Raw genomic sequence first — 20,233 nt, 5'->3', positions numbered from 1 at the left:
ACATATGGCATAGTCGGCAGGATACGCAGGCTGGTACGGAACAATGGACGGACAGGGGGGTGTCACTGATGGAGATGTTCTAATACAACCTGATGGTGGAATACCAGCAAGGCAGCTGTCCCTGGGGGCTATGCTGACCCATATACCAAAATTTACTGGCAACAATGTACCTCTCCATGACTGGGCGCAGAGAGTGAGGGGCATGTTGAGAGTAGCAGGAGTGACTGCAGAAAATCAAGGGGAGATATTGTTGATTGCCCTTGAAGGCCATGCTCAAGAGACTATTTTATTGCGCCCTGAGAGTGAACGAAAGACGTTAGAGCAGGTGGTGAAGATTCTTGAGAGAGTGAATGCCCGAAACCAGAAGCAGCAGATTTACAGGCGCAACTGTTCTACAGGCTGCAGGATGAAGAAGAAGGTCTGCCACAGTATGCAAATGCACTCCAGAGAATAATGAGACAAATGCTTACAGCAGAGCCAGAGCTAGCACAAACCCCCGGTTATGCTGACCGTACCGTACGAGATCAATTCCTCCGTGGGTTACATAACTCCAAGATCAAAAGGTGCCCTCTGTGAACGGCCCAGGGTAGAAAAAAAAAAAATAACTTTCCAGGAAATATTGGAAGAAGCAGTCTCCTGCGCACAAACTGAAAATTGCGACCCGCAGAACGCCTGGGGAGAAGTTTGTATGCATAAGGTAGTCCCGGGTGAGAAAAACCAAGAACCGAGCCAACTTGAGGCTAAAGTGTATCAGTTACAAGAGACTGTTACTGCTCTACAAAAGTTGCTGAAGAATATGCAAGCCCCGGCATCAGAAGTAAGAACGACAGCACCGCGGCCAAATACCCGCACGCATACCTATCAAGAAGAGAGGGGACAGATCGAGCAGAGACGATCGAGACCCGCTGGAGAGTACCAGTGTTGGAACTGTGGAAATTGGAACCATTTAGTCCGACACTGTCCGGAGAGGAAGACGTCTCAAGAAAGACCGCCGTTAAACTAGTGCCTCCCTCCATGGATGGGCACATGGCGGAGAGACCAACTGAGCTTAGAGAAAACCAACGCCCTGAAGATATAGCAGCCTGCACGTCGACGATCATGGCCGAATTTGAAGGGAAAGAAGTAAGATGCCTGATGGATACTGGGTCCCAAGTGACTACCATGCCAGAACAGTTCTTCTACCAACATTTTGGACAAACTGTATCCATTGACAAAGGGGCACATATCAAACTGAGGGCTGCAAGCAATCTTCCCATTCCGGTTGTAGGGGTCGTGTGGATGAACATATGTGCCTGTGGCCAGAACTTAGGCAAAAAAGGGATTGTGTTAACGGAGGGCCGGTACGACAGAGAAGTGCCGGCTATCGTGGGCATGAACGTCCTGAAAGAATTAGACCAGTTGCTCTTCAACAAGGGGGGCTGTGATTACTGGAAGACGACAGTTGCTAACAGGCCAAAAGATCTTCCAACACCTTATCCGTGCTCGAGGACTGTGGAGGAATGGTGGGAGCCGCTACCCGGTGGGGAGGGTTCGAGTCCCAAGACAGACAACAATTACTCTACCTCCACATTGTGAGACAGTCCTCACCTTGCCAGTCGGGGCTCACCATACACTCGTGGGGATGGAGGTGTTGGTGGAGCCTTACCGTGGTGAAGAGAACGGAGATGAACCGTTGGTGGCTCGCACTTTAGCAACAGTAAGAAACGGAAGAGTCCCTTTCCGTTGCGTGAACACCAGTGAACAGGCCTACACCTTGACCTTGGGAGTTGTTCTGGCCCATGTCTACCTGGCGCCTGAAGAGGTGGTGACCGCAGAATCGATTGATTTGCAGCCAATGGCAGGGGAAGCCTGGACTTGGGCTGTTTCTATGGAAAGAAAAGAGAAACCCACTGATCAGTGGAACAGTCACGTCATCTTAGGGCAGATGGGAGTGGATCTGAGCCCCTTCGCTTCGGAGCAAGCCCAAGCTATAGAAGACTTTATTTGGAAGAATCAAGCCACGTTCTCCCGTCACGCAGAAGATTTCGGCTGTACTGACAAGATTCAGCACGAAATACCCACGGGAGATGCCCCACTGATCAGGGAAAGGTACAGACAAATACCCCCAAAGTACTATCAAGAGGTGAAAGAGCTTTTGGCGCAGATGCTGAAGAGCGGGGTGATAAGAGAAAGTCAGAGTCCATGGGCTGCCCCAATTGTGCTGGTCAAGAAAAAGGATGGGTCTACCCGCTTCTGTGTTGACTACCGCAAGCTTAATGGATGCACGGTTCGTGATTCCTACCCTCTGCCCCGAATAGAGGAGTCCCTGTCGGCGCTGGGAAAGGCACATTACTTCTCCTCCCTCGATCTAGCCAGCGGATATTAGCAGGTCCCTGTGGCAGAGAAAGACAAGGCCAAGACCGCATTTATTGTACCCATGGGACTCTTCGAGTTCAATCGCATGCCATTTGGACTAAATAATGCCCCAGGAAATTTTCAGCGCCTCATGGAAAGTTGCCTTGGAGACATGAACTTCGAGGCCACGTTGATTTACCTGGATGACATAGTAGTGTATTCTGCAACCTTCGAGAAACATCTAGAAAACCTGGGCCAAGTGTTTCAGCGGTTACGGGCCCATGGGCTTAAACTGAAACCAAAAAAATGCCGGATGTTTCAGGAAGAGATTGAATATCTCGGACGCAAGGTGTTGGAAGCCGGCGTACAGCCCTCTGATGGGAAAGTGAGAGCAGTGCTACAATGACCCACACCCAGCACAGTGCGGGAGGTTCGAGCTTTCCTGGGGCTAGCCGGATATTACCGCCGTTTTATCAAAGATTTCGCGAAGGAGGCAGAACCTTTGCACGAATTGCTCCGAGGGACTGCGAAAGGACCAAAAGCACAGAACATTTGCTGAAGACCAAGACAAGCAGAAGCCCTAAACCGATTGAAAGAGGCCTTGGTTAGCGCCCATGTGCTTGCCTATGCAGACTATAACCTCCCCTTTCGGTTGTATACAGACGCGAGCCTCTACGGCCTGGGTGCAGTACTGGCCCAGGTACAGAATGGTACTGAACGGGTGATTGCATATGGAAGTCGGACATTAAGGGAAGCCGAGCGCAACCCCGAGAATTACAGTTCCTTTCGGCTGGAATTACTGGCACTAGTATGGGCAATAACCGAAAGGTTCTCGGAATATCTCACGGGAGCCCAAATTGAAGTCTATACGGATAATAACCCCCTGGCTCACATCTCCACCGCCAAACTGGGAGCAATGGAACAGAGGTGGCTGGCACGACTCTCCAGATACAATTATCATGTGCAGTACCGCTCCAAGCATGAAAATCAGAATGCGGATGCCCTTTCTCGTGTTACCAATGAAGCCCCAGTGGGGGAGAGAGATGAACAGTTGGAGGAAGACGAAATTCCGGACTTCAGTAAATTCACCCCTCAAGTGGTAGAGGCTCGTATGCTGGAAATTACGTCGGGCACGACATCGCGCTTGCTTGGCCAAACCAGAGAGGAATGGGTGAAAATTGGGTGAAAATCCAGTCATCTGACCCAGAACTGCTTCAAGTGAAAGAGTGGGTGATCCAGCAGCGCAAGCCTAGAAAGGAAATACGGGCCACGCTGTCGCACGTGGCCCTCCAGATTCTCAGCCAGTGGGATAAGCTGTCGGTGCAAGAAGGGATGCTGTATTGGAAGGTGCACCTAGCTACAGAGTTGGAAGTACGGTGGCAGGTAGTGATACCCCAGAAGATGGCAGTACCATTGGCCCGAGAGGCGCATGAGAAGGGAGTCATTTTCGGACCAGACAAGACTTACCAGTGGTTGCAAAGAATAGTATACTGTCCTCAGATGCTTCGGGCAGTAGAGAAGGCCTGTAAACTGTGCCGTTCCTGCGAGTTAAGTAAGGCTCCCCCACAGCGAGCACCAGTACAGACTATTGTAACCAAAGAGCCATTGGAAGTACTCATGATCAATTACCTGAAGATTGCTCACTCCCACCCGGGCTATCAGTTCTGCCTTGTGATGACAGATCACTTCTCCAAATTTGCGGTGGTGACGCCCACCAGAGATCAGACGGCTGAATCAGCTGCTCGAGCCATCAGTGATGACTTTATCCGGGTGTACGGCTGCCCCAAAAGAATACATTCCGACCAAGGGGCTTGCTTTCAGGGCGGTGTCATGAGAGAGCTGCAAAGGATTTACGGAATGCAGAAGTCAAGGACTACGCCTTATCATCCACAGGGCAGCAGAGCCTGCGAGATATTTAACCGGACCCTCCTACAAATGCTACGCACGTTAGAGGATGATTGTAAGAATCACTGGCCCAGCTATCTCGCAGAACTCGTGTGGGCGTACAATAATCGTGTCCACTCCACCACTGGGTACACCCCGTACGTGCTACTGTTTGGAAGAGCCAGAAGAGGCATTGAAGAGCTAAACCTGGCTCCCCCCGAGATCAGTGATTGTCAGAGCGTGGGTAAGTGGGTTGACTGTCACTGTCGACGGCTGGAGACTATCCATCGAATTGTCACCAAGCAGCTGCAAGAAAAGACACATCCACAGCGGAAACCTGTGTGTGAAACCCCATTCTTGCCAGGGGACCGAGTACTAGTTGCAGAGAAACACCCGAGATACAAGTTGAGCGAGCGCTGGAAAACAGAGCCTTACATTGTGATCAGAAGAATCTCGCCCCACGGATCAGTATACGAAGTGAGAGGCGAGCAAAGAGGCAGCACCCTCATCCTGCATCGCAATATGCTGAGGCCCTGCTATTCAGAAGACAGGACCAGACAAAGTACCTCGGAGACGGTGCCCATGCCCGTTCCTGTTACCCTCGAAGAGGGCTCTGACAATGAAGAATGGTGGCGGGCCCCGACCAACCCAGCAGACTGTGAGAGATCCATACCCCCATCTGTTCAAGACACAGGTGCCACCCCTGCAGAGCAGGAGTCACCAATCTCCAGAGATGGGGACGAGAATACTGTACTCCCTGATAAGGCGCCAACGTCTGGTGAATTAGCCGTAGTGCCACGCCGGACTGAGCGGGCTAATGCTGGTATTCCCCCTGCTCGGTACTTGGCAGATGAATTAGTGTGTTCTGTCACTGGATCCTGTTTTAAGACATTGGCTCCCAAGCAACAGGTTGTGAAGCAGGGCAGGAGTTGCCATCGTGTGCCCCTGTGCAGAGCGCCTCAGGAGAGTATCGGCCGGGACGGCCGAGGTTAAAGGGGGGGGGAGGAATGTAAGACCTGTTAACATTTACATATATAGGTTAGAAGACTGTTATGCTGCCACCTGCTGTCAAAACAAAGAACAGCGGACACAAACCCCCTGCTGATCCAATTTACTTGGTACAGTCCTGAACAGGATGTGAAGAGGAGTTAATTTTGTTTTGTAGCTGTTTATGCAGAGAGGTGTGTGTTCGGCCGTGCTGAAGAAGAGAAGGCCGCAGTCAGCCCTGCTGAACGAGGTCCAAGTACCTGAGAGTGTTGAGTGGCGTCTCCCCAAGACACAGATCCAAAAAGGCTGGATGTGGAGCGAGGTGCCAGACAGCACGGGAAAGTTACAGATCCGGGACAAAGACTGAACTTTACAGGTGTCTGCCGGCAGAACACGGGCCCCAACGGTGACAAGGTACCCCACACTGAAACCTGCAGTTAAGTGTGCACACTACTTTTAGTTAGGGACAGATAGGAAAATACTCTACTGTTATGATCCGGAACCATAGAAGACCACCACACATCATTGGCAAAAAAGGTGACAAGAGCATTGGCAACTAATCTGGCCGCCATCCCCTTACTAACCAACACAACTAGAAGTAGCCGAGTGGTGAACTAACATCCTGTGCACCGCGAACCCAGCCGGAGAACTAGCTATCCTAAAGGTAGGAAAGATGAATAACTCTCTGCCTCAGAAAATAGACAAGAATAGCAAGCCCCCCACATTCAAAGACTGCGGTGATATAGGAAAAACACAATACACAGGTAGATGACAGGATTATCAAAAGGTGAGGCCCCCGCTGACTAAAATAGGAAAGTACAGGAAAGGAACTGATGGTAGCCAGAGAAAAACCCTACAAAATACCAACTTCCTGATAGTACAAAAAGGCCCTCAGATCGCTTGATCTGAACTCCGTCCTATACCAGGTGCCCTTGTCATACCAATGAACAGAAAACAAGAATTGTAACAAATTCAACAAGCCATAAACACATGGACCCAAAGGAGCAAAACTCCACACAGAACTGCAGGGAGTTCCCCAACAATCCCCTGAGGGGGAAAATCCCTGGAAGGAAATAAACTGAAACCAACAACAACAAATGACAAACCCAGATAAACAAAAGAACCAGACAATAAATAAAGAGCAAGCACTTATCTGGGGAAGATGTGGTGTAGAGCAGGATTAAGCAGGCTGAAAATACAAAGTACAACTGACATCCGGCAACAGCCTGCAATCAGACCAGGACTTAAATAAGCAGAGAATTAGGAAAGGAAACACCCACTGCACAACCCACCTGGTCTTTGTCCAAACCCTTCCTGGCCACCAGAGGGAGCCTCCCAGCAGCCAAGACATAACTAACATTCACAACAGTACCCCCCCCTTGAGGAGGGGTCACCGAACCCTCACCCACGCCACCGGGTCGCTCGGGATGAGCATGATGGAAGGCGCGAACTCACCTGTCCGCATGAATGTCAGAAGCCACAACCCAAGAGTTATCCTCCTGCCCATAACCCTTCCATTTCACAAGGTACTGAAGCTGACGCCTACTGCGACGGGAATCCAGAATTTGTTCGACCTCATACTCCAGTTCCCCTTGTACCAAAACAGGGTCAGGAGGCGCTGCTGCAGGAACTGCCGGCTCCACAATTTTTCTTCAACAAGGACTTATGGAAGACATTGTGAATCTTAAATGACGCAGGAAGAGTCAAACGGAAAGATACAGGATTAATAATCTCCGAAATCTTATAAGGTCCAATAAATCTGGGCTTAAATTTAGGAGACGGAACTCTCATACGAATATTTTTAGAGGACAACCACACCATGTCCCCCACTTTAAACCGGGGACCAACAGTCCAACGCCGGTTGGCAAACTTTTGGGCAGTTTCTTGGGACTGAAACAATTTATCCACTACCTGCCCCCAAATCTGCTGCATTCTGTCGACCACCGAATCCACCCCCGGACAGTCAGACACCTCAAGCTGCCCTGAGAGGAACCTAGGGTGATCCCCTTTTTCTACAATTTTGGGTGACACCAACGTGGTAGAGCTAGCTCTATTGTTAAGGGCAAATTCAGCCAAAGGCAAAGACAAAACCCAGTCATCCTGATCCGCAGAAACAAAACACCGTAAATAGGTCTCCAGGGTCTGGTTAGCCCTTTCAGTCTGACCGTTGGTCTGAGGATGAAACACCGAGGAGAAAGACAGCTGAACACCCAATTTGGAGCAAAAAATCCTCCAAAACCTGGATACAAACTGCACCCCTCTGTCAGAAACAATGTTTTCGGGAATACCATGCAAACGGACAACATGTTGCAAAAACAAAGGCACCAACTCTGATGAAGACGGCAACTTAGATAGGGGAACCAAGTGGACCATCTTGGAGAATCTGTCACAGATCACCCAAATCACAGTCATTTTCTGAGAGACGGGAAGCTCTGAAATAAAATCCATAGAGATGTGCGTCCAAGGTTTCTTAGGTACAGGCAAAGGCAATAATCGCCCACTAGAACGTGAACAACAGGGCTTGGACCTAGAACAAACTCCACACGACTGCACAAAATGACGGACATCTCGGGACAGGGAAGGCCACCAAAAAGAGTGTCTCACAAGATCCAGAGTACCAAAAATTCCAGGATGACCCGCCAAAACAGAGCAATAAACCTCAGAGACAACCCGGTCTCTCCATTGGTCTGGGACAAACAGTTTCCCTGTAGGACATCTCTCAGGTTTATCCCCCTGAAATTCCGCCAGTGCCAACCGCAGATCAGGCGAAATAGCCGAGAAAACGACACCATCATTCAGGATAGTAGACTGTTCGACAACCTCCAAAGAGTCAGCGCAGAAACTCCTGGAAAGGGCATCGGCCTTAACATTCTTGGTGCCCGGCAAAAAAGAGACCACAAAATTAAACCGGGTAAAAAACAAAGCCCACCTGGCCTGCCGAGGATTCAACCTCTTGGCCGATTCCAGATAGATAAGATTCTTGTGGTCCGTAAGCACCACCACTTGATGCCTAGCCCCCTCCAACCAATGCCTCCACTCTTCAAATGCCCACTTCATAGCCAATAATTTCCGGTTCCCCACATCATAATTCCGTTCAGAAGGAGCAAACTTCGAGAGAAAAAGGCACAGGGCTTAAGTTTACCCGAAGTAGCGTCTCATTGAGACAGAACAGCACCTGCTCCGATCTCTGAGGCATCAATCTCAACTTGAAATGGGCGAGACACATCAGGTTGCTGCAGAACTGGGGCAGAAGTGAATCGCCTTTTAAGCTCCTGGAAGGCCACAATAACCTCAGGGGTCCAATGCTCAGCATCAGCTCCCTTCTTTGTCAAATCTGTCAAAGGTTTGACAATGGCAGAAAAATTGGCTATAAATTTATGGTAAAAATTAGCAAACCCCAAAAACCGCTGCAGGGATTTTAGAGAAGTCGGTTGCACCCAGTCGTAAATAGCCTGAACCTTAACCGGGTCCATTTCAATAGCGGAGGGAGACAGGATGAAGCCCAAAAAGGAAATCCTTTGCACCCCAAAGAGGCACTTTGACCCCTTAACGTACAGTGCATTATCCTTAAGTATCTGAAAAACCTCCCGTACTTGCCCCACATGAGAGTCCCAATCATCAGAAAAAATCAAGATGTCATCCAAATACACAATCAAAAATTTACCAATAAGGTCCCGAAAAATATCATTCATGAAGGCCTGGAAGACGGAGGGTGCATTAGTGAGCCCAAAAGGCATCACTAGGTAGTCAAAATGCCCCTCAGGAGTATTAAAAGCCGTCTTCCATTCATCACCCTCCTTAATACGGATGAGATTATACGCACCCTTGAGATCCAGTTTCGTAAACCATTTAGCACTCTGCACTCTAGAGAACAGATCAGACATCAGAGGCAAAGGGTACTGATATTTGACTGTAATTTTATTAAGAAGACGGTAATCAATACAAGGCCTCAACGAACCATCTTTCTTAGCAACAAAGAAGAAGCCAGCACCCAAAGGAGAAGATGAGGGCCGAATGTGCCCCTTCTCCAATGATTCTCTGATGTATGACCGCATGGCATCATGTTCGGGCACAGACAAGTTGAAAATCCGCCCCTTGGGAAATTTACATCGGAGGTTAACTCCGGCACACTACCACTTCCCATATGCCCAAAAAAAAAAAAAAAAAAAAAAAAAAAAGAAGAAGAGGAATACAGTTGTTGGATGTCAAAAAATCCTTTTTCTCTTATTTTATTTAGTGCCAAAAAGTGATATAGTGCTGTACAATTGTCCGCCAGGAGTCGACGTTTCGGCTAGCAAGCCTTCATCAGGTCGGACAGGCTTGATTTGTAATAAGATGGTAATGTCATATAAATGCAGAGTAGTTGCAAGAATGTGGGGCCCTCCGTTTGGAGATAGCCAGTGCCAGAAGCCGTGGAAAGTCCCGGGAGATCTATGGTATGTTGGGTCCTAAGAGGTTTTTGGATTAGGACCAGGGAGATTTGAGACAGAAAGTATCAAGTGTATCTTGTTGGTAGGTTATATCCCTTTTGGTATATAAGGCCGTAATCGTGACCATGTATGTCCCAGGTGAATGGCAGTTCTTGCGGTGGGATGTTGGTATCTATTAGCTCTGTAAGTATAGCCTAGGGGGATCGCTGCGGCTAGAGGTATATCTGGCAATGACTCTAATGGAGTAAACATAGACGTCCCAGATTCACATGTAGAATCAGGATGGTATGCCTGATAGGGAATCTAATGATTTGTTAGGTGAAGTACTTTGATAGAGGTTACATGGAAAGGGACGTTCCTGTAATGAGGAGTCAAGGTCCAGGATTCATCCTGGTGATCAAGATATAGAGACTAAATGCCGCTTATAGCTAGTGACTCTGAGGAATATGGCATGGAGGGAGGTCCGTTGGCCCAGAATAGAGTCACATCAAGCGCCAGTGGTGCCGCAGGGCTGGATCGCACGTCCTGTGGGGACGTGCGATCCAGCCCTGCGGCACCACTGGCGCTTGATGTGACTCTATTCTGAGCCAACGGACCTCCCTCCATGCCATATTCCTCAGAGTCACTAGCTATAAGCGGCATTTAGTCTCTATATCTTGATCACCAGGATGAATCCTGGACCTTGACTCCTCATTACAGGAACGTCCCTTTCCATGTAACCTCTATCAAAGTACTTCACCTAACAAATCATTAGATTCCCTATCAGGCATACCATCCTGATTCTACATGTGAATCTGGGACGTCTATGTTTACTCCATTAGAGTCATTGCCAGATATACCTCTAGCCGCAGCGATCCCCCTAGGCTATACTTACAGAGCTAATAGATACCAACATCCCACCGCAAGAACTGCCATTCACCTGGGACATACATGGTCACGATTACGGCCTTATATACCAAAAGGGATATAACCTACCAACAAGATACACTTGATACTTTCTGTCTCAAATCTCCCTGGTCCTAATCCAAAAACCTCTTAGGACCCAACATACCATAGATCTCCCGGGACTTTCCACGGCTTCTGGCACTGGCTATCTCCAAACGGAGGGCCCCACATTCTTGCAACTACTCTGCATTTATATGACATTACCATCTTATTACAAATCAAGCCTGTCCGACCTGATGAAGGCTTGCTAGCCGAAACGTCGACTCCTGGCGGACAATTGTACAGCACTATATCACTTTTTGGCACTAAATAAAATAAGAGAAAAAGGATTTTTTGACATCCAACAACTGTATTCCTCTTCTTTTTTTTTTTTTTTTTTTTTTTTTGGGCATATGGGAAGTGGTAGTGTGCCGGAGTTAACCTCCAATATTAGTCTTATTTTCTCCTGAGCACCTACAAGAGGTGATGCATGGTCTTTATCACTTTATTACTCAACTCCTTGGGAAATTTACAACCGGGCACCAACTCAATGGCACAGTCACAGTCCTGGTGTGGGGGCAGAGAATCAGATTCCTGGTCATTAAATACATCACGGAAATCAGACAAGAAAGCTGGAACATCAACTGCCTGAGCAGACGTGGACGACACGGAAAGGTCCTGATGCAAACCTTGACAACCCCAACTAACTACCGATAAGGATCTCCAGTCAAGAACCGGATTATGGGTCTGCAACTACGGAAATCCCAGTACCAAGGTATCCTGTAGATTATGCAATACTAAAAATGTACAAGCCTCCTGATGCGCTGGTGCAACTCTCATAGGCACCTGGGTCCAAAATTGGGGTTTATGTTCTGCCAAAGGGGTAGCATCAATGCCCCTTAAAGGAATAGGAGTTTGCAAAGGAACCATGGGAAAACCACAATCCCTAGCAAACCCAAAATCCATCAAATTGAGGGCTGCCCCTGAGTCCACAAAGGCAAATGCAGAAAAGGAAGACAAAGAGCAAATCAATGTGACAGACAAAAGAAACTTTGGTTGCAAAGAACCCACAGTAACAGAAGTAGCCAATCTCCTTTCACGTTTAGGGCAGACAGATGTTATGAGAAGCGTCTCCACAATAGAAGCACAGTCTATTCTTCCGTCTGAACCCCTGCCGACTAACATTAGAAAGGACCCTATCACACTCCATAGGCTCCAAAGGCTGTTCCACAGGCACAAAACCAGCAGGTATCTTCCTGCGCTCACGTAAACGCTTATCAATCTGAATGGCCAAGGTCATAGAGGCATCAAGACCAGAAGGGACGGGAAATCCTACCATTACATCCTTCACAGCATCCGCAATACCCTTGCGAAAAAGAGCCGCAAGCGCATCATCATTCCATTTGGTAAGGACCGCCCACTTACGAAATTTCTGACAAAACGTTTCTGCAGAATCCAAACCCTGAGTTAAGGACAACAAGACCTTTTCTGCTTGGTCCACAATATTGGGTTCGTCATATAATAATCCCAAAGCCTGAAAAAAGGAGTCCACATCATTGAGAATCGGATCATCAGACGCTAAAGAGAAGGCCCAGTCCTGAGGGTCACCACGCAGCAAGGAGATGACAATCTTAACCTGCTGTACGGGATTCCCTGAGGACTTAGGGCGCAGGTAAAAAAATAATTTACAATTATTTTTGTAGCTCAAAAATCTCGATCTATCTCCCGAAAAAAATTCAGGAACGGAAATCTTAGGCTCTGCAAGGGGAGTCTGTGCAAGATAAGACTCTATATGACGAACCTTAGCATCAAGATGAGCAACACGCTCACCCAATTCATCCATGCTAGACAAAAGGAATCTTCCACAGAACCCAAAGAAGAAGAGGAAAAACACCAAAAAAAAAAAAATCTCAGCAGCTTTTTTTTTTTTTTTTTTTTTCTTTTCTCCTACTTAAGAGTACCCTTTAAATTTGTTGGCCGGATGTACTGTTATGATCCGGAACCATGGAAGACCACCACACATCATTGGCAAAAAAGGTGACAAGAGCATTGGCAACTAATCTGGCCGCCATCCCCTTACTAACCAACACAACTAGAAGTAGCCGAGGGGTGAACTAACATCCTGTGCACCGCGAACCCAGCCGGAGAACTAGCTATCCTAAAGGTAGGAAAGATGAATAACTCTCTGCCTCAGAAAATAGACAAGAATAGCAAGCCCCCCACATTCAAAGACTGCGGTGATATAGGAAAAACACAATACACAGGTAGATGACAGGATTAGCAAAAGGTGAGGCCCCCGCTGACTAAAATAGGAAAGTACAGGAAAGGAACTGATGGTAGCCAGAGAAAAACCCTACAAAATACCAACTTCCTGATAGTACAAAAAGGCCCTCAGATCGCTTGATCTGAACTCCGTCCTATACCAGGTGCCCTTGTCATATCAATGAACAGAAAACAAGAATTATAACAAATTCAACAAGCCATAAACACATGGACCCAAAGGATCAAAACTCCACACAGAACTGCAGGGAGTTCCCCAACAATCCCCTAAGGGGGAAAATCCCTGGAAGGAAATAAACTGAAACCAACCACAACAAATGACAAACCCAGATAAACAAAAGAACCAGACAATAAATAAAGAGCAAGCACTTATCTGGGGAAGATGTGGTGTAGAGCAGGATTAAGCAGGCTGAAAATACAAAGTACAACTGACATCCGGCAACAGCCTGCAATCAGACCAGGACTTAAATAAGCAGAGAATTAGGAAAGGAAACACCCACTGCACAACCCACCTGGTCTCTGTCCAAACCCTTCCTGGCCACCAGAGGGAGCCTCCCAGCAGCCAAGACATAACTAACATTCACAACACTCTGCACTGTGTTATATGAGTAAGGTAACAAGGACCCTGCGTTTTTTTTGCTTAATAAGGATTTTTGTGTTTTGCTTTTGGGTGTACAATCTGAGGCTTCCCACCCTTGACAAGCTATTCAAAGTAGTTGTATGTAAATTACATTATATCTACTGCTGTGCACCTTCCCGCTTTTCTCCCCTTCCTTTCCCGCACTTTTCCTCCACCTGTGTTGTGCAATACGTTATTTAATTTGCATTGATTAACCCCCGTGGTTCCGTGCAGTCCTTGCGTATCCTGTTACCTGCAGGTTATTACATCTGCACTTGTCTGAGGTCTCCATGACGTCTGCGGCTTCGAATACCTCAGTTACCTGTCTGCCTGTGGGTGTCAGTACCTCTGCAGCCTGTCTGCAGTCTTCAGGACTTTTGCTGTATGCCTGTGACTGGTAGTGCCTCTGCTGCTCGTCCCAGATTTCCCAGGATATCTGCTGCATGTCCGTCCACGGCTTTCAGTCTCTTGTCTGCCTACAGCCTCCATTACCTCAGTTTGTGAGCCCTTGACAGAAAATCAATCCTGGGTCTGGGCTCTTCTCCCTACACCCCGGGCTGCTGAACTTTCTTGTGCTCCACATTGGGCTTTGCCAATATCCCAGCGTGCTCCATGTATGGAGCTTCCTAGGCCTATATAAAGCCTATCAAGACATAAACCTGTGCCTTGTAGTGAGACTGTTAGTTTCTTTATGTGTACAGTTGTAAGGGGTGGGCAGACCCCTTACAAGGAGGTGCAGTTTCCCCCTGAAGATACCTCACTCTGGGGTAGTTACTGTTGATGTTATTAATAAACATGTTTTTACTGTGCAGTGGGGTTTCCCCTAGAGCCCGGGTGGGACGGCTGTCCCCATAGAAACAGGGCAGGAGAGAGGAGGAGCCGGCAGCTTAGAGAGAGAAGTGTGTGTGTGTTGAAGTCAGTAGTGATGGGCAGTCCGGCTCTTTTTGATGAGCCGGCTCATTCGGCTCGGCTCACCAAAAAGAATCGGCTCTTTCGGCTCAAAAAAACGGCTCTTTTTTTTAAAAAAAAACCTCTGCTACAGCTTGTGATGATACAGAACCTCCCCTGTACATTGGGAACCTCATTCTACACCCTTGTATGTATCTAGTGAAGCAGTAAAATCAGTTTTTAGCATTATTGTTTCCGTTTCCTCAGATTGTCAGCTCTTCTGGACAGGGCCCTCGCTCCTCTTTTATGTGGTGTTTTTTGTACATGTCCTTTCTACATTAGTCAGTGCTCTGATATGTGTCGCTCCTACAAAAGATTATAATTCCTGAAAATAAAGGCGAGTTGCAATTACTGTGCTGCCTGTCACTATATGTGCAACACACACTGTACATACTGAACACAAAGGACACACATACATACACACATTGTACACACATACTGTACATACTGAACACAAAGGACACACATACACACACATTGTACACACATACTGTACATACTGAACACAAAGGACACACATACACACACATTGTACACACATACTGTACATACTGAACACAAAGGACACACATACACACACATTGTACACACATACTGTACATACTGAACACAAAGGACACACATACACACACATTGTACACACATACTGTACATACTGAACACAAAGGACACACATACACACACATTGTACACACACACTGTACATACTGAACACAAAGGACACACATACATACACACATTGTACACACATACTGTACATACTGAACACAAAGGACACACATACACACACATTGTACACACATACTGTACATACTGAACACAAAGGACACACATACACACACATTGTACACACATACTGTACATACTGAACACAAAGGACACACATACATACACACATTGTACACACATACTGTACATACTGAACACATTGTACACACATACATACACACATTGTACACACACACTGTACATACTGAACACAAAGGACACACATACATACACACATTGTACACACATACTGTACATACTGAACACAAAGGACACACATACATAAACACATTGTACACACATACTGTACATACTGAACACAAAGGACACACATACACACACATTGTACACACATACTGTACATACTGAACACAAAGGACACACATACATACACACATTGTACACACATACTGTACATACTGAACACATTGTACACACATACATACACACATTGTACACACACACTGTACATACTGAACACAAAGGACACACATACATACACACATTGTACACACATACTGTACATACTGAACACAAAGGACACACATACATACACACATTGTACACACACACTGTACATACTGAACACAAAGGACACACATACATACACACATTGTACACACATACTGTACATACTGAACACATTGTACACACATACATACACACATTGTACACACACACTGTACATACTGAACACAAAGGACACACATACATACACACATTGTACACACATACTGTACATACTGAACACAAAGGACACACATACATACACACATTGTACACACACACTGTACATACTGAACACAAAGGACACACATACATACACACATTGTACACACATACTGTACATACTGAACACATTGTACACACATACATACACACATTGTACACACACACTGTACATACTGAACACATTGTACACACATACATACACACATTGTACACACACACTGTACATACTGAACACAAAGGACACACATACATACACACATTGTACACACACACTGTACATACTGAACACGTACACACATACATACACACATTGTACACACACACTGTACATACTGAACACATTGTACACACATACATACACACATTGTACACACACACTGTACATACTGAACACAAAGGACACACATACATACACACATTGTACACACACACTGTACATACTGAACACATTGTACACACATACATACACACATTGTACACACATACTGTACATACTGAACACAAAGGACACACATACATACACACATTGTACACACACACTGTACATACTGAACACAAAGGACACACATACATACACACATTGTACACACACACTGTACATACTGAACACAAAGGACACACATACATACACACATTGTACACACACACTGTACATACACACATTGTACACACACACTGTACATACACACATTGTACACACACACTGTACATACACACATTGTACACACATACTGTACGCACACCAAAATATGGAAGCATAGGATACTGAATAGCAAAATCAGTTTATTACAACACAACCTGGAACAGAAATGTTTAAATGCTAACATAGCATGGGTCCAACTTCTGCTGGTGGTGCTCAGCACTACAAATCCCAGCAAGTGGAACACAATATGGCAATGCAACACTAGTTACATACCAACTTTTTTAACAGTTAAGTGACAATAAATGTCATTGAGGTAGTATTGCACATAAAACAAATGTATAGAGGTTGTCCTAACATTGATGGCCTGGCCTTACTATAGGTAATCAATGTGTGATGGCTGGAGGGCGGATGTGCGGTATCTAGCCGCTGTCACTACATACAAGATGGAGCACCTTCATAACGGCAAATCTGGCCAACATTAACCCCTTCACGACCGGCCAATTTTTCGCTTTCTGGGTTTTTTTTCGCCATTCTTTTTCTGAGAGACGTAACTTTTTCATTTTTCAGTCAATATGGTCATGTGAGGTCTCATTTTTTGTGGAACGAGCTGTACTTTTAAATGATACCATCAGATTTACCATATAGTGTACTGGAAAACTGCAAACAAATTCCAAATGCAGAAAAATTGCAAAAAAAGTGCGACAGCACTGTTGTTTTTGAGATATTTTATTCACTGTGTTCACTATATGGTAAAACTGATATGTGGGTGTGATGCCTCAGGTCAGTGCGAGTTCGTGGACACAAAACATGTATAGGTTTTCTTTTATATAAGGGGTTAAAAAAAAATCGGAAGTTTGTCCGAAAAAAGTGGCGCACGTTTTACGCCATTATCCATGACCCATAGCGTTCTCATTTTTCGGGATCTATGAATCAGTGATGGCTAATTTTTTGCGTCTCGAACTGATGTTTTTAATGGTACTATTTTTGCACAAATGCTATGTTTTGATCGCCTCTTATTGCATTTTGCACAAAAGTTGTGGCGACAAAAAAAACGTCGTTTTGGCGTTTGGAATTTTTTTGACGCTACGCGGTATACTGATCAGATTAATTGATTTTATATTTTGATAGATCGAGCGTTTCTGAACGCGGCGATACCAAATGTGTGTATATTTTTTATTTTTTTAACCCTTTAATTTTCAATGGGGTGAATGGGGGGTGATTTGAACTTTTAGGTTTTTTGTTTTTTTTTAAATTTTTTAAAACTTTTTTTTAACTTTTTTTTTTATTTTACTAGTCCCTCTAGGGGGCTATTGCGATCAGCAGTCTGATCGCTCTGCAATATCTGCTGATCACAGCTACAGAGCTGTAAACAGCAGATACACTCACTTTCTTTTTCACTGTGACGCGGGCACAGCGAAAGTTAAAGCAATTCATGTGTAGTACAGGAGTCATCACATGACCCTGTGGTACCATGACAACTACCGGAAGTCACGTGATCGCATCACGTGACTTGCACTATCGGGCGGTAAGTAAAAGTTTACTGCGATCGCGCTTATAATGACGCTGTCACATATTGACAGCGCCATTTAAGGGGTTAAATAGCACGAGCAGATAACGATTCTGCTCGTGCCTAGCAGGCACACATCTCAGCTGTGAAATCAGCTGAGATGTGCGGCGATCGCGGCATGCTGCTGCCGGCAGACCGCGGGCAGTAACGTTATGACCGCTAGGACGTAATTTTACTGCCCGCGGTCATTAAGGGGTTAAGAAGAGCTGATCACCCGAGGTGTCGGGTGCGGCCCTACAGCAATCACACATTGATCAACTAAAGCAGAGGTGAGGACCTCCAGGTCTGGAGGGTGCAGGTCATGTGTCCAGGATTTCCTTATGGTACTGTCACACTGGTGGAGGATCGCCTCTGAACATGCCTGTAGTCCAGGTGAGGCAGGGGGCTATACTTTGTATGGCTCCCGTCATGTGTCAGAACACTATTGCTGCGTCACACTGGTGGAGGATCGCCTCTGAACATGCCTGTAGTCCAGGCGAGGCAGGGGGCTATACTTTGTATGGCTCCCGTCATGTGTCAGTACACTATTGCTGCGTCACACTGGTGGAGGATCGCCTCTGGACATGCCTGTAGTCCAGGCGAGGCAGGGAGCTATACTTTGTATGGCTCCCGTCATGTGTCAGAACACTATTGCTGTGTCACACTGGTGGAGGATGGCCTCTGAACATGCCTGTAGTCCAGGCGAGGCAGGGAGCTATACTTTGTATGGCTCCCGTCATGTGTCAGAACACTATTGCTGTGTCACACTGGTGGAGGATGGCCTCTGAACATGCCTGTAGTCCAGGCGAGGCAGGGGGCTATACTTTGTATGGCTCCCGTCATGTGTCAGAGCACTATTGCTGCGTCACACTGGTGGAGGATCGCCTCTGAACATGCCTGTAGTCCAGGCGAGGCAGGGGGCTATACTTTGTATGGCTCCCGTCATGTGTCAGTACACTATTGCTGTGTCACACTGGTGGAGGATCGCCTCTGAACATGCCTGTAGTCCAGGTGAGGCAGGGGGCTATACTTTGTATGGCTCCCGTCATGTGTCAGAACACTATTGCTGTGTCACACTGGTGGAGGATGGCCTCTGAACATGCCTGTAGTCCAGGCGAGGCAGGGGGCTATACTTTGTATGGCTCCCGTCATGTGTCAGAGCACTATTGCTGCGTCACACTGGTGGAGGATCGCCTCTGAACATGCCTGTAGTCCAGGTGAGGCAGGGGGCTATACTTTGTATGGCTCCCGTCATGTGTCAGAACACTATTGCTGTGTCACACTGGTGGAGGATCGCCTCTGAACATGCCTGTAGTCCAGGTGAGGCAGGGGGCTATACTTTGTATGGCTCCCGTCATGTGTCAGAACACTATTGCTGCGTCACACTGGTGGAGGATCGCCTCTGAACATGCCTGTAGTCCAGGCGAGGCAGGGGGCTATACTTTGTATGGCTCCCGTCATGTGTCAGTACACTATTGCTGCGTCACACTGGTGGAGGATCGCCTCTGAACATGCCTGTAGTCCAGGCGAGGCAGGGAGCTATACTTTGTATGGCTCCCGTCATGTGTCAGAACACTATTGCTGTGTCACACTGGTGGAGGATCGCCTCTGAACATGCCTGTAGTCCAGGCGAGGCAGGGGGCTATACTTTGTATGGCTCCCGTCATGTGTCAGTACACTATTGCTGTGTCACACTGGTGGAGGATCGCCTCTGAACATGCCTGTAGTCCAGGTGAGGCAGGGGGCTATACTTTGTATGGCTCCCGTCATGTGTCAGAACACTATTGCTGCGTCACACTGGTGGAGGATCGCCTCTGAACATGCCTGTAGTCCAGGCGAGGCAGGGGGCTATGCTTTGTATGGCTCCCGTCATGTGTCAGTACACTATTGCTGTGTCACACTGGTGGAGGATCGCCTCTGAACATGCCTGTAGTCCAGGTGAGGCAGGGGGCTATACTTTGTATGGCTCCCGTCATGTGTCAGAACACTATTGCTGTGTCACACTGGTGGAGGATGGCCTCTGAACATGCCTGTAGTCCAGGCGAGGCAGGGGGCTATACTTTGTATGGCTCCCGTCATGTGTCAGAGCACTATTGCTGCGTCACACTGGTGGAGCATCGCCTCTGAACATGCCTGTA

The sequence above is a fragment of the Anomaloglossus baeobatrachus genome, chromosome 5, assembly GCF_048569485.1.
Source record: "Anomaloglossus baeobatrachus isolate aAnoBae1 chromosome 5, aAnoBae1.hap1, whole genome shotgun sequence".
NCBI lineage: Eukaryota > Metazoa > Chordata > Amphibia > Anura > Aromobatidae > Anomaloglossus > Anomaloglossus baeobatrachus.
Note: the sequence above shows the minus strand (reverse complement) of the source record.